Source organism: Gossypium hirsutum, chromosome D13, assembly GCF_007990345.1.
Source record: "Gossypium hirsutum isolate 1008001.06 chromosome D13, Gossypium_hirsutum_v2.1, whole genome shotgun sequence".
Lineage (NCBI taxonomy): Eukaryota > Viridiplantae > Streptophyta > Magnoliopsida > Malvales > Malvaceae > Gossypium > Gossypium hirsutum.
The window spans coordinates 45,449,310-45,463,480 of NC_053449.1; the positions used below are offsets into that span (position 1 = coordinate 45,449,310).

At 30.7% G+C, this 14,171-nt stretch overlaps 1 long non-coding RNA gene across 1 annotated transcript; it reads right to left on the bottom strand.

The window, feature by feature from the left end:
- Positions 1 to 1,775: 1,775 nt before the first annotated feature.
- On the bottom strand, positions 1,776 to 2,464 carry LOC107894738 (uncharacterized). Its single transcript, XR_001683240.2, has 2 exons — positions 2,197 to 2,464; positions 1,776 to 2,084 (listed from the first exon to the last, which is right to left on the bottom strand). It is a non-coding gene; the product is annotated as an uncharacterized lncRNA (long non-coding RNA).
- Positions 2,465 to 14,171: the final 11,707 nt, after the last annotated feature.

Here is a 14,171-nt window from a genome sequence, read left to right on the forward strand (position 1 = left end):
GATCGTATTTTAAAATCTTTTTAAAATTTCGACATTAAGACGTGAAACAATCGATTCGGTACCAATCTTGGGCGTTACGAGGGTGCTAACCCTTCCTCGTGCGTAACCGCCTCCCAAACCCGTTTTTCTCAAAATTCGCAGACCTAAAATTATTTTCAAGGTGATCCGATCACACCTCCTTAAAAGGTCGGTGGCGACTCCCCATTTTCCTTTTTAAGTCGATCCTTATTTTTTTTTAATTTCAAAAAAATGGTTTCGACAGTGTATTTATGAAGGAATTTAATATTATATTAAATAATCATCAAGGTTGCCTACACTTGGGCAAAACAATTTATATCTATCCAAAATGAATTAGCTATGAGATTAAGTGAAATAGTAATAATCTTTCCTATTTTAACTAGTAACTAAAGGTTCGATTTTTTTCTTAAATATAGAATAGTTTTAAAATTCATTACGGATGAAACTACGTTGATGGTAGAGTTGCCTCTATTTGTTTTCTCTTAACAATACTAAGTAGACTATAAATATCTAAATTTAAATATTAATTGGCTCCAAGTTTTCTTACTCTTAAAAAATACTATAAATTTGTAGATTTAAATATGAATTGGCCCCTATAACATTTGACATTAGTTTCATCTCTACCCCAACAAAAACTCAAAAACTCTTACATGGTGGGAATTAAATCAAAAAAAAAATTGAATTAAGAATCCATGCATAAATTTACAGTTAAAATTTCACAAAACATTTAACTATAAATTCTTTGAGATCAATGGAATTTTTATTTGTTCAGAAGCAATTTTTGCTTAAAGGGGTGAACTATTTGTTTTCCATACAGTACAAATGGTGAAGGAGATAAAAATATTAGGGTTTGAAAGGGGGTCCTTGAGGTGTCAATGAGAAAGCTTTAATCGTTGCTTTATGTTAGTGAACCATCCTGTAACATAAGCTACAAAAGACATGCACATGCACTGCCTCAACATTTTTCTTTATTAGAGGGGATGCCCAGAAACTCCTGATCTAATGTTAATCAGAACTTATCTTTTGTTATTATACTAATGACTCAATTAGCATCTCTTTAAGGAGAATTTGTACATGCCATTCATTTTGCTATTTCTTAAAAGAAGTGATCGAATGAGTAGCTCATTCCATATCAAAGGGGTAGAGTGAATCTTAGTTTTTGGCAATTGACTTTGCTTTCGGGATGTTACTTTTAGAAAGAAAAATAATTGCCTGAATTTTAAATTTTAAATTTGTTTTAGTTTTGTAAAATTGAAGACTTCGAATTTAAGTTAAAACAATCACCTCGACTTTGAATTTTAATTTTTATTATAATTTAATGTGTAATTGTATACAGGAACTTTAATTTTGTGTAATTTTATACATAAAATTTTGATTCGATCCAATTCTTATAAATTATTAACACAATTATTGATATAACAATATTTTATGTTTATATATTGCGTACATAAATAATTATATTTATCTAATATTAAAATAAATTGATGTATTTATTTAAATATATATGATTAAATCGAAATTAAAGTTTCAAGTATACATTTGAACCACAATTAGAGTTTCACGTATATAATTACATTAAATTAAAATTCATATATACAACTGGACATTAAATCAAAGTTCATGTATAATTTTAAAATTTATCAAAAAATATTTTAATTTATAAATTTTCTTGAACTATACTAATTGCTGGATGTCAAATATGTTGTAGATTTGGGTAATATGAAATCATATATAATAACCAAATGGAAGTCATAATATGAAATAAATGCAGCATTATACTGTGTGAAACATATAATCACCGGATCCAAATCCATTATTCTAAACTAAACTTAAAAGTAAAGGTGAAAACAATAGACAAGTAGCAGCCATAGAGACTACTGAAAAAACAAAGCAGAGTTTCCTTGTTCACGCATTAAGGAGAACTTGGATTGAATTTTCAAGAACTTTTGGTGGACTTCTTTTTGCCCTTCTCTCAGCCTGTTTTGTTCTTCACAAATCATTGCCATCTCTGCTTTCAATTCCCTCATACTTACCCTTTTTTTCCCTTTCCGTTTTCCTCCCTGACCCTGTGTGAGTACCCACAAATTTCACATAATAATTACATTACTTTATACTAAAAACCAAAGGAAAATAACGCAATAAGTACAAGGGTTTTTCTTGACATGGATATTAAAATACCAATTTTTTTTTGTTATCTGGATTGGTGCTGCTCCCTTCCTCCATGTCTCTTTATTTTCCTCAGCCTGGGAAGTTCCGAATGTTTTGTCTCTTTCATCTTGGCAGCCTATTTATAGATGATATATGAGGCACAAAAGTCGAGATAACGTAAGGGTTGTGCCGCACTCGCAATCGAGAACGATCGCGCGATTTTTTTATCTTGACTGGCGGAGGAGTGTCGCGATTTATAAAATTAAACCGCATCGCGAGGCAGACAGCAAATGTTTTGATAGGGCCTACCGCTTTCTTTAATATTCCTTCCTCTTTCAATGAGCTTCTACGTTGGGTAAGCTATTTAGTTGATAACCAAATTTTAGGTTTACAATCTTGTCATTCAACCTTTAAATCTTAACGATGATTAATTGTACATGTTACATCATGTTCATATTTTCATTTTGGTTATTCAATTTTTAGGTTGTTTCATTTTAATGACTCAAAAAATATTCATTTTTAAGGGATTGGGTTAAAAAAAGAAAGGATTAAAATGAAAAAACGGTAGAAATTAAAATAATTAATTTTAATATTAGTAACAAATCGGTTGACACTATTAAGGGATAAAAAATTTTAGTAATATATTTAATTAATTTTTATATTTTGAAATTTAAAATTTCAATATTGAAACAAAAATTAAAACTTTCGGCAAGAGAGTAAACAAGTACAATTTAACAACTTTTAAATTATTATTCTAGTTTTTACCATTTTTTCACTTTAATTTTTAATTTTTTTTACCTTGACCAATACTTAAAAAAAGGATATTTTTGAATGACCAAAATAAAAGCATCCTAAAAATTGGGCGACTAAAATGAAAGTGTGAACATTATGTGATGTATACATTTAACCACCATTAGAGATTTAATAGTTCTATGACTAAAAGGAAAGCACCCTAAAAGTTAAGTGACAAAATTATAAAAATTTCATTTTAGGTGACTAAAATGAAAGCTCAATAAAAGTTGGATAACCGAATAGGAATTTACCCTTTCTATAAGTAAACATTTCCATTGGTATGGGAGGAATCTTAGAATAAGCTTGGCATAACCTGCCTGACGTTGCATTATCACGACGTATTGGGGACTTTTTTTTTTTTTTTTTTTTTTGCTTTTTCTCCATCATTAGGTTTGAACAAGAAGATTGAAAAACTGAAAATCGATTTAAATTGTTGGTGAAATTGGTTCAGTTTTTATTTTATTATTATTTGTTATAAAAATAAATTTAGTCCTCAACTTTTACATATTATATTAATTTAGTTATAATTTTAAAAAATAATTCTAAAATTTATAAATAATCTTAATTTATCCTCAAAATTTACTTTTCTCTTTACCTTCCCCACCGCCACTATTCATTTTAAAATTAATATAAAAGTATTAATGTAGTATATATTGATAAAATATAAATATATCTATACTATTATTTAAGTCTTTGACTGAGTTGGTGTTAAAAATCATTGGGCACTAACTTGATTAGGGAAATTATGGAAATACCTTTCTATAATTAAAATAAGTTATATTTTTTTGAGGTACTTTAGTCTTTTTATTTTAATAAGAACCAATAAAAATATACATATGATGAAACTTAAACCCACGACAATTAAATTGATAAAATTTTATATTTATCACTCAACCAAACCTTTATTTTAATATGTACATTTTATTATCTCTATCAATTGTATATCTATACTTACTATCAATAAAACCCCTAAATGAGTTGGTGTCACAGGTTAACTAGGACGAACTTGGTAAGAAAATTACTAAAATAATCTTTTATAATTAAAATAGATCATATTATTCAAGGTTATTTTAGTCTTTGCATTTAAAAAATCAAGAAAAATATGCAAATAGTGAAATTTGAACCCGCGTCAATTGGATTTGTAAAACTTTAAATTTACCATTTAACCAAAACTTGATTTTAATATTTATTATATATTTTTAATATGCACAGTTTACTATCTACTAGTTGTATATTATAAATAATGTTGTTAATTGAGTTGGTGTCACAAGTCAACTGACAATTGATGACAAAACCATGATAAATAGTTGTAGTGCATTTAATATTGTATATTTGATATATTTATGTGTTTAATTATCATTTTACTCATAATTTAATCTAATTTTTTATTTACATATCTCACATATTTCATGTGTTATTATGATTAATTCGTTTCTATATATAATTTTAAATACACATCAATATTCTAGATATATAAATTTTACACATATACAAATGTGATAGAACTTTTAGTAACTCTTATTCCCCGTATATCTTGTTCCATTGATCCGAAATACAAAATGCTATAGTGAGGTCCTGTGTTGATGGACTGACTTTAAAAGGTCACCACCATAAAGGTAAGAATCGCGCGCCCATTTTCTATTTCATTTTTGTTATCCTTTCTGATAATGAAATTAGGCGCATCGCACGATGAATCTGTACTCTCCAGCGTAGTTGAAACGCGCCTCATATTTAAATGCTCCCCATATCAGTCAATGGTCGTCGCTCGCTGTCCCTTGTGAACCTTCGCATGTCGCACGACAAGGAAACGGGAAAACTGTAGTATAGCCGTGAAACGAATTTATTTTTTCGTATTCTATAAGTCAATTGAAAAGGTATATGCTCCAAATTTTAAAATTATTTCATATTTAGAATAAAGATCAATTAAAGAAGGAGAAATCTTTATTATATCAACTAACTTAAGTGAAAATAAATTATTAAGGGTGATAAAGAAAAGGATTAAATTAAAATTTAAGTGAAAGTTGGGTGACTTCAAAAGGGTTTGCTCATTGAACTAAGTGTTCATTAGAATCAATGGCAAAGGCAGAGGCGAGTCCAGGGGAGCTGGTAGGGGGCCCGACCCCCTTAAAATGGAAAATTATTGTTTTGGCTCTTTAGAAAATTTTAAAATTTTAAATTAGTAAAGATAAAATTACACTTTAATCCCCCTAAAATTATGAAAATTTAATTTAATCATTTAAAAATTATGAAGATATAAACTATTAAAAATTAAAAATTCATTTCGGCCCCTCTAAACAAAATTTTTGCTTCGCCCTAAAGAGCAGGTAGAGGCCGGTCACCTTAAAATGAAAATTTTTCCATTTTAGTTCCTTTATAATTTATAAAATTTAAAATTAGTAATGATGAAATTATACTTTTACCTCCTAAAAACGATAAAAAAATTGATTTAATCTTTTAAAAATTATAAGAACATAGACTATTTAAATGATGAAATTACATTTTTTTTAATATTGTAAACATATAAAATTTAATTTTTACTCCAAAAATTTTGGACCTTCTTGTCTCTGATTAGAATAGTTGAGTAATATTATCTAATAATGGACGCGTGGGAAAAGGGTGACTGCATGGGATAATGAAATGTAATTATAAATATGTATATGTAAAGGTGGCAAATAAAGAATGAAAGGCAAAACAATGGTTTGACACATATCCCGTTTGCTTGTAAGATTGTGAAGCCATGCAAGAGAAGAAAACGTGAAGTGGCGGTGATGGCGTGTATTATTGATAATTCTCTGGTAGGTGTCAATATTCACAAGTTTTCCTTTGGATAAACATCACCCACTGAAATTGTAATTCCATTGAAGCTACTAACTTTTTTATTTCACAAATATAACCTTGTTTTTGTTGGGGTTGTATATACCTTTTTATTCCTTCTCACTATAACAAAATGGTGTTTGGAAACCCTATGGTGCATTGCATTTTTGCAGCTGCACCTGCAATTTTCAACTGCGGTAAAAAGCCCCACTGGGCAAACAAAAACTCCTGTGCCGTATCCCACTTTACATTTATAACTTCTTTTGGTATACAGATAAATTTAGCTTCTAATGTTTATTCTTTTTTAAAGTAATTTTAGTCTTTAATTTTTAAATTTTAGTTAAATTGTTTAATTTTCACTTAAAAATGGACTAAATTTTAAAATTTTAACGGTATTGATGTGACCATAAGCTTGGTAGTCTATATATAATTCAAAAAATTCAAAAAAAATAATTAAAAATTATTTAAAATTTAAAAAATTTAAAAAAATCATAAAAACTTTTAGAAAAATTATCCATGTTAGTAGTGAAGTGTACAAATTTTAACAGTTTAGTCAGTTTTTCCATAAAAAGTAACTACGTTGACTAAATTTTAAAAGTTGAGTGCCAAGATATCCAAAAAAAAAACAAGAATTAAAATGAAAAATAAATAAATGTTAGGGGATAAATTTATGTTTATATTTTTTTTATTAGTATATATATTCTCACTTAAACATTATAGTTTCATTTGGATCCAAACACATATTTTAATCTCACTATTATATAACGAATCGTTACCATTTCTATAATTTTTAATCTCATGAAAGCTAATCTCATTGCACATTCAAAGAAAGCAACTAAAGTTAAAGTGTAGGCTGAAGAAGGAGGTAAGTGCTCCTTTTGAATTTGACCTATCATTTAGGGTCTGCTTGATTGACGGAATTGATTTTCCGGAAAATCATTTCCAACTTTTTCAGCGTTTGATTGGCGGAAAACATTTTCCATTTGGAAAATGAACTCCAAAACAAGGGAAAATGGGTTACATTTTAGGGAAAATGTCTTACCCTTTCAATTTTCGTAAGACATTTTCCGTGCTCTCCTCTCTATCGCCTCCTTCATTCCTTCCTTCATTTCCGGTAGAAAACTGCTTCTGTTTATCGATTTTCCAGTAACTTGTTTTTTTAATTATTCAATACTTGTTTTTTTAACATAATTACAAATAATTTATTTGATATTAGTTTTTTTAATTTATAACGATTAATATTGTAGCTTAATAATTGAGTATTATTATAAATAAATCATTGCAATATATGTAAAAATAATTTAAAATATAAAAATTTATTAATATATATTAATATATGTAAAAACAACTTTTTCGAAAAATATTTTCAAAAAATCTGCCAAGCAGCAGAAAATATTTTACACAGATTCAATCAAACACCAGAAAATATTTTCTAGTAAATCATTTTACAGAAAAGTAAAACATTTTCCAGAAATCATTTTACGGAAAATATTTTACTGGCAATCAAACAGACCCTTAATGTTTAAGTCGAGTGAATGTGAATTTCTAAATGATTGGGTGGTAACCAGAAGGAAATCCATTATTCCAAGCTAAACATAAAAGTGAAGGTGAAAAGAATACAAGAGTAGTACCCATAGAAGTTCCAAATGTTGCCTCCATCTTGGTAGCCTATATATAAGGGACGATATGACATGTATATGCATGGTTTCGTCGCACTCGCAGTCGACACGGAACGCGCGATTTTCTTCCCTTCTTATAAAATGAGACCGGGGGAGTCGCGCGATACATAATTTAATCGCCCTTACTTTAATAATATTCTTCCGTTTTTAATGAATAATACAGCTTGTGTTACATTCAAATGGGAGGATAAGCTTGCCATGACCTGTCCCTCGTTGCTTTATCACATCATTGAGACGTGCTTTTCTTTTCTTTTTTCGGGGTTTTTTCCACATATATCAAATACAAAAAAATTAAATAAATAACAAAGTAACTGTCGGCTGCCGACTTTGAAGTGCATCTTTTTTTTCTTCTTTCAATTTCACGCATGCAATCGTGGCTGATTTGTGTCTGGTTCTGTTCTTTTTTTTCAGAAGAAAATGGCGTTGGCCCCTCATAGAAGAATCTGACATGAAACAACAAAAAAATACAGAGAAAACACAAGGAAAAGGCGAGTGCAGAAGAAATAAGACTGTAGTTTTTATTTCTTCTATTTTGCAAAAGTTACACCGATAGTTGTGAAGTGAATATTGAAAGCCAATCACAGTACAGAAAAGATGGTATGTACTAAGCGCTCCACGTAATCTTGTATCTCATTTTAATTTTTTCATGTTATTAATACATAATTTTGATAATTTCTTTAATCTGAATTCCGAACCTTGAACTTTAAACTCGAATCTTGAACCTCGAACTCGAACTTGAACCTAAACTCGAAACCTGAACCATAAAACTCAAACTCAAACCTTGACATGTGGTTCAAGGCCCTTTGGTTTAAGTTTGAGTTCAGATTCAAAGTTTAGGATTTAGAGTTTGAGATTTGAGGTTTAGGTTAAAAAAAATATCAAAATTATGTATCAATAATATAAAAAAATTATTAAAATATCATTAAACAATTAAAAAGAGATACGAGATGATGTGTCAACCCTATTCATACCATCCTTTCCTATCGGGGTAAAAAAGATTGCATGAAATAAGAATATTATTAATTTCTAATAGTTTTATGTTACATCAATAATTTTATTTCTAAATTTTAGAATTTTCAGTTAAATTTAATTTTTTCAAGATAAAAATAATAATGTAACATAAAACTATTTTAAAAAGAACACAGATAACGTAACTTCACTATTTCGTACCATCAAAATCTAACGCATCTATTTTTACAAAACCCACCACTCAAACTACATGCGCCAATGTTCTTCAAAGCATTCATTTTTATAGCCGCCTAAACAAAGGCTCTTTTTGCAGTTTCAACTGTTTGTCGGCACAACAACAAAAAAGTGTCAGGTTTTGGATTGTCGGTTGTCACATTTGGTGAATGTTAAGAAGGATGTCGATTTAAGGAATTTATGACGTGAATATTTTATGTTAAAAAGGGGTGGTAAAAGATTTGTTTTTTCAGTGAAGAAGAGACAAAGGGTAGTGATTTTATGCTTGGCTCAAAGGCCTGAGGCCGCGACGAGGAAAGAAACAAAGGAAAGGAGTGAGAGTAGTATTAGGAAAGAAGTTTCGAAATGGTAAGTTCAATAATGGTGATGGTGGAAGAGGAGGAGTTTGGACCAATTATGAAGTTTGAGGGTGTAAGATGTTATGAAGGAGACAAAAGCTATGGGGGCTAATCCTTCAGACATGATGGAGGGAGCAAAGATTGTTGGATTCGTAAATTGCGTCTCCTTCCCATAGAGTATACATGGACCGTTCGCGAAACACCAATCACAATTTACTCACCAACGCATGCATGAAGATGGAAGAAAAACGAAAAAAAAAAAAAAGTTGGCAAGGTTCCAACCAACTATTGCAGGTAAGACTCGACTATAGAGTTATAGTTACTAAAAGGTAATGTGAAAATGAAAGTTAGATAGTAATGATATGTATTAAAGTTAAAACAAGTTTATAATAATGAAAATAACATTAGGGTTTGATAAAAATAAGAAAATTGTTTTTGGGTGTGATCCGAAAAGAGATCCGATATTGCTATGCTATGGTTTCCTCAAAATAACGTTTCCTCCAACTCCACATTGTGGGCTCCACTCTTCAATAAAATCCCCACAATAGCAAGAGTAGCGCGATTCCTCCTTTTTCTTTTCTGCTTTCTCATTATCCCCACCAAAAGTAAACCCCATTATGAAGGGAAAAAAAACACCCTCATTGAGCTTATCCCCACTTTCAAATGATGCATGCTGCAATAGCAGTCCCATTGTAAATATAGCCATTAAAACAAGGATTCATCAAACACCTTCCTTTGGTACGTACTACAAAAACTAATTACTTTGAATACTATGGCAAAGTGACATAATCCTAAATTCATAATTAATGCCAACAAAAGCAAACACAAAAGATTTAAATTAAAATGTAAGCTAGAAAATCATAAATGAATCACCACACTCACTTCATCCAAGTTTTAAGATTCCCAGATAAAGACAAAATCTTGCAGAAAAAAAATGGTGCTGCTAAAGGAGAAAAGTTAGGAACTGTATGATCAATAAAGCAAAATGCGATGGAATTTTCGAAGAAAGGGGAATTTAAGATGCTAAATTAGTAAGCAAAGTTAATAGATTAGATCGCAGGTATATTATCAAATATTAATAGCTCAACATATCACCACAAAAATTAAGATCGTCCATCTAATTTAATCAAAATTACAGTCAACCCCAATCCAGAAACCACAAACAGAACACATAGAACAAGTTAAAATGACAGCATCTGAGCTTCCTTCTCTATGTCATGTTTCCCATAAGGACCATAATAATCATGAGTTGCATCCACTCCACGAACCTTGTAATGTTTATACTCACAATGAACACCATAACTCCCATGTACTTCCATTAAAGATATGTGACTCAAATCATTGTTAAATAAAAATACAAGTGACAAGATAAGGGAATCTATGAGGGCGAAGGTTGCTGCCCATTGTAAATGCCTAATAAGCAAGATACTAGATTGGGGTGCGGTACAGTCCTAAGTTGTGTAAAAAGTAGGAGAAAAGATGAAAAGTTATCATCTTTTCACCAAGTCTAAACCGTCACTCACCCCCCAAGTTCCATCAAACTTTTCATTTATTTTCCTTTGTGTCCTCCCTCCATTGTTGAACCAACCAAACTCCAAACATTTCTTTTTCTTTGAAATTTCTTTAGTAAAAACTATATTAAAGGCTAGTGAGCATCTTAGTTTCATGAAAGAACCCCCATAGCTGTGTTAAAGAAGGGAAAAAGTAAGAGTTGGGGTTTTGGTTTTCAAAGAGTTAATGTAAGAGATGAAGAAATTATCATACCAAACATGTTTATTTTCATAATCTAGCACAAAAAAATTATTTGATTTTAGTTTTAATTTATAAATGTTACATGCTTGTTATGAAAATTGAAGAGAAAGAAAAGAAACGAGGGGACCTAATTGAAGAAAATGGAAAAGAGAAGGTTAATGAGTGAAGGAAGAAACAGATATTTCATCTCAACTTTTGTTGTAACTACTACAATGATTTAAATTTATTTTCTTTAAATGTTTATGATTTTAGTATAGAAATTATTTATGATAGAAATGTAAAATAAATAAATATAAATATTAAACAAATGATTAAATTGTGAAATTATGAAATATGTAAAGAAAAGGATAGGGGAAGAATATGAAATGATAAAATTCTTTGAATACCAAGTAATGATTTTGTGAATGAAATATATGTGTGAAAAAGGTATTATACATGAGGTTTATTTATTAAAGACTAAATTGTTTAAAAAAGGGGAAAATGTGAAGTATATTTCCATATATATTTATTATGAGGAGTTGAACTATATTCTCATTGAAAATAACTTTTATCAAATATTTTTAAAAAATCTGTTAAACAACAGAAAATATTTTACACATATTCATCCAAATATAAAAAAATGTTAACTTTTCCAAGAAAATAAGTTATTTTACAGAAATCATTTTCCAAAAGCCATTTTCAGTGAAACAAACAAACCATGTGATAGTTCAAAGGTATCATGATTTAAATACATTTTTTTTATATATGAAACAAGTTTTAATAAAAGGATTAAAGTAAATTTTACGATTTTTTATTAAAATAACCCTAAAATTTTGAATAATTATAAAAATGACCCATTTTTTTTTATTATGTACGTAAATGACTTAAAATGAATAGTGAAAATTAGTGGAGCCAAAGAGATTGGGGCCACTAACATGCCACGTCAACCATTAGGATTAAAAATTCAATTTTTCTAGTGGAGCCATAGAGAATGGCACCACCTGTATAAATACCAAAGAAATACTAGTATTTATCAATAATTGGGGGGGCTAAAAAAATAAATAATGGTGGTGGAGCCATAGATAATGGCGCCACCACTTTAATGTGTCAGTTTTTTTTGTGTTTTTTTAATTTAAAAATAAAAATAATATTTTATTTGGTGGAGCCATAGAGAATAGGGCCACCCCCTTCTACAATTTTTTTGCATAGTTTTTTTTCAAATTGTTTTTTAATAATAAAAATTAATTTTTTTGTGGTGCCATTGAGAATGGCATGGCAACCATAAAAATGAATTTTTTATTTTGGTGGAGCCATTCTCTTTGGCATAACCACCTTGATGATGCTACATATATAGATCTTGTTGACATTCTTGTAACAGTTGAACTGGAAAAGAAGAAAAGAGAGAAATTATTGTGTTTAGTAGGAGAGCTCAAAAATTTTGGTGAAGATGAATAACTCGATGTTTTTGGTGTACGTTTTACTTTATGGTGAAATTGCATAAGGTAATGTTGGTTGTGTATTTCAAGGTTGGCAGAGAGTAAGGTTGTGATTCAATAAAATTGTGAAGCTAGAAGAAATGAAAAGAAAGATCAATACGAAAATAGCTATTCGTTGTGGACGGACGATGTCCAAATCATTTTACAAGTTTCCAATCTCTACTGATCCGTTAAAATTTTGTGAGATGCAACTTTTAGCTGATGATGACTTGAGCACTATGATGGAAATATGGTGATCGATTGGAAATGAGGACCCCCAACCAGTTGAGTTATTTACAAAGTTAGTTGACTTAAAGCCCATTAAGAATGTCAATCCAATAAGTCAACATTGCGGGTTTGACTTTGATCTTAATGTCGAATGGATAGGTCAATTAGACTGCGGAGGGATATCGTAGATACTCGAAAATCCAAATTGTGATGGGAGTTCGTATAATAACCCTATCCCTGGTCCCTATCCACAAATACATCTGAAGGTGATAGGCACCGATGCAAACATTGAAGAAGGGTCCAATAATGATGAAAATTATGATCACAACATTGAAGATTTTAGTGACCTCAATCTTGATGAGGTTCCAGATGATGTCAATGATGAAGGCACGAAAGAGGTACAAAATGTTTATGCCCTTTCTTTCAATAACTCGAGTCATGACATTATTTTATGAAATTACCTTAGGGGTGACATGTTGAGTGTAGATCGAGATACAATGCATGCACTTGAGTTCCTCGAATATGTCGATATAGTTCCTACTCACAGATTGGCATCAAATTCGCGGTTGGAAGAGTTGTATATTGGGCAACAGTTCGAGAATAAGGCAGACTGCGTGTTTTTCATCAAATAGTATAACATGAAGATGTTGATTGATTACAAGGTCACAAAGTCTACACTGACATTATATGTTGGGGAATGTTGGAGAGCTGATGAAAGGTATGGCTAGTGAGTTTGAGATGTATTTATGAAGAGGACTCAACACTGGCAATTACAAAAATTAGAAGGGCTCCATATATGCACTATCACACGTATGACGCATGACCACCGGAAACTAGGATGCCAAAAGTATCTGCAACTACATCAAGCCACTAGTGTAAGATAGCCTAACCATTCCTGTGTCAACATTGATTGTAGACAAGCAAACCCAGTTTCAGTATAGAATGTCGTACAAGGAAAGCATAATGGGTGAAACAAATGACCATGGAGTAGTTGTACGACGACTGGGATAAGTCATACAATGAACTTTAGGGGTGGATTTCAGCAATGCTAGAGTACGTGCCAGGAACTGTCCTGGACTTGCAAACATTGTCTTATAGAGGCCCGAATAGGGAACTTGAACCGAAGAGAAGAGTTTTTCGCTAATTGTTCAGGATATTTGATCCATGTGTTGGAGTCTTCTCCCATTGCAAACCTCTTGTACAGGTTGATAGAATGTGGCTTTATTGAAAATACAAGCAAATACTACTGATTGCAGTTGCATAAGATGGTAATTGAAATGTACAATCGATCGCCTTCACCATCATAGAGTTGAAGAACTTCGAATATTGGGAATTTTTCATTAAGAACTTATGAAAGCATGTTACAGACAAGGAAACATTTGCATTGTGTCTGAGAATTTCCAAGGGTCTTGTTGTTCCAATTCGGTGATCTGAGGTTCCGTCCGTCTACTGTATTCGCCACATCGCTGTCAACTTCCACAAGGAGTATAAGAAGAAAGATTGGCACAAACAAATCGCGAATACGGGTACAAATATCATAATTAAAATTATATTTGTAAATATTTTTATTCCATTTACTAAAAGGAATCGTAAAATGTTATATCGAAATACATATGCAGGGTACGAGCTGGAACCATACTAATTCAGGCATAAGCTGGCGAGGTTGGAGACTGATATGGCGGGGTCCTATCCTTCTCTTAGGCAGTGGTTGGGTAGCATGGAGCTGTGGCAATAGGCTCAATATT